Consider the following 2,773-nt stretch of genomic DNA (forward strand, 5'->3'; position numbering starts at 1 on the left):
GGGGGCTTGCCACACGCCTGCCCCTGCAGTCCCACAAGGGAGGGGGGCTATATACCCCTGCGCCTGCGAGGGGCTCGGACTTGAGAATGGGCCGCCTGCCTCTCCCGGGCGCAGAAGGGACAGTGAAGCCGTAGTGAGTGGCACGGGGCCGGCGCTCCCTGCCCGGAGTGCTGTCAGTGAAGTTCCCCGGCCGGCTGTCCTGAGCACTGTAACCTTGGAGGGGTCCTCCCCCCCCCCAGCCCCTGCACTTCCTGTTGGCTGCGCCTCTGCCGTCTCTCCGCTCTGCAACCAGGTGCTCTCTGCCTGCCCCAGCAGCTGTGTCACTCCAGCCCGGCCCCCGCGCACCCCCCCCCGCACCCGCGATCGCTCGGCCGCCCGCACCTCTGGATGGGAGCTGGGGACCAAGGTGAACGAGACACCTCCCGCACACACACTTCTGCAAAGGGGTGGGTGGATGGAGCGGCGGTGGGAAGCGAGGCCTACAGGAATCACTCCGCTCTGGGGACCAGGCGGGCAGACCAGCGGGGGCTGAGGAAAGGAAGGAGCGTACTCCTGGGGAGTCAATCCCCAAAGTAGCGCTGAGAGGGGCGGGTGCTCCCCAGTTCAGGGGTGCGCCTGGCCAGTGCAGGGGAAAGGATCGAGCCGAATCTGTTCTCTGCCGAGGGGATCAGGTGGTGCTGGTCGATCCGAGAAAAGTGCCTAGTTCTTGCAAATGCCACTGTTGTTTACCACTTCTTTAGCCAGCTCCCGATGGTTGAGATCCAGTTGTGTCTTTCCCTTCCCTCCTTTGACCCATCTTCTCTTTCCGCCCCCTTCGGCCTCTATCCCACTTACCCCCTGTTCCTTCCCTCTCCTGCTTCTCACTCATAAATACATAACCCCGTCCGTGCTACTGTGCTTCTACCGACCCCATTGTCAGGCAAACCTCTTTAGTTTAAAGGGCTACACAACATTGACCCACACTAGGCTTGCCTGGGTGCTCGGCCCTTTAAAACCCTTTCTTGTGTCCCGTTCACGCCGCTCTTAGCTACACATCACCGAGGTTCTTCTGCTCCCTGCGGCATGCAAAGATTCATCCCCGACCAGCGAATGAGGAAGATTTATAACCATTTTGGAGCCGTCCCAGTTGAGCTGAGGTGCTGGGGGACGGGAGACAGCCCAGACAAACTGCGATCGGACATTGCAGGACAAGTTACTGAGCTATTGGCTTGTAACGGGGACTCAGACACACAGAACTGCAGCAGTAATTATATTCTGGCTGCTGTGCAGAACTGGCACAGGAAACCAGCTCGTTCGACAGAGGCAGCTGGATTTTGAAGAATAATAAATAAATACACGGGGGCAGATGTCTGCAGCAAGCACAGAAAACTACGATTTGAGAAACGATTAATAATAACAAGAGGTTGTATGCGTTCTTACAAAAACAGAGCAGGAGAAGGTAAAACAGGCGAGAAGGTCCCATCACATCCATCCGCCGGTAGAGCAGGAGGTGTCCTCTGTGTCTTTAAACAATCAGTCCCCGGGCCCTCACTTTATTTGTACAACATACCGTTGCTGCGTGAACTCAATCCCCTGCCCGCTGAAATGCCACTTTCCCATTTCAGGAAATGTAGACAGGACCATGTGAGAGGCTTTTGCAAGCTCAGGGGTTGTCTCGCTGTTTAGAGTTGTATTGGCTGCTTGGGAAGGGAGGGGGAGAGGTGGGGAGAGCCAGACTCTGTAACCCCCCGGCTCTGGGAGAGCAGGAGAAAAAGGGGCTTAGCTAGATTTGAAAACGTCCAGGGCAAATGGATTCGTTTTAGTCATATTCTCCATACCAGCAGCAGGAGTCAAATCACATTCACTAAATAAAACGAGCATGTTAGTGCCCTCAGCTTTAACATCGGTTTAGAGATAGATAGTTGTTTATGTGTGTATACAGGCGCACTGCACACAAGTGTCTTTTTCTTCTTTCCTGTCACTTCCCTATTCAGGGTCCATGACTTTTCTAGCCTTCTTCCGAAACTCACGGTTGTCCGGCGGCTGTCTGTTGTGCAAACTGGTCTCTCTAAGGTCCGCTGACATCCTGTCCATGTACCTAAGTCTTTGCCCTCCCCCCCTTAGTCCTCTTCCGTCCAGGACCATTGCAAGGGCCAGCCTTGCCTCCCGCAGCTTGTCTTCAATTGGGACAATCCGTATTGATCTCCTTCTCCATACACATGTACAGATCTATGTATATGTATGTGTGTGTTATATGTATATATTATATATACCACATACATATATACTTATCATATCTAACATTCTTATACCGAACACGGGTATATAATATTTAATAATACAATTCACACACAGATGAGTGGTGTTTAAAATCAATAGTAATTCTTGAATGCTCTATTAAATGACAGAGACAGACGATTAAAACCTATAATTTTGCTCCCCATATCTACAAGTATTTTGGGTTCTGTAAAATGCTAAGCAGTCCTGGTCCCGGATTATTACAAAGAGCATCAGCCAGACACGGTGAGACCAGCTATTCAAGACTTGGTTTTCTCTATCAATAAAAGATGCGAGGTCGTTCTGCTAACAGGGAGGGTTGCCTTGGAATTATTTGTCCACCATTTTAAGAGGGGACGAGGAGGGGATTTCCTGTCATGTGAAGATGTGTCTATGTCCTGTGATTCGAGATACTATTAGATTACTGAATGCTCAGCGATCTTTTGTGAGGAGAGTGTGGAAAACAGAAAACACAATTCAAAGCAGTTTTAAATGCACGCATGAGTCATTTAATCAG

Source organism: Trachemys scripta, chromosome 15, assembly GCF_013100865.1.
Source record: "Trachemys scripta elegans isolate TJP31775 chromosome 15, CAS_Tse_1.0, whole genome shotgun sequence".
NCBI lineage: Eukaryota > Metazoa > Chordata > Testudines > Emydidae > Trachemys > Trachemys scripta.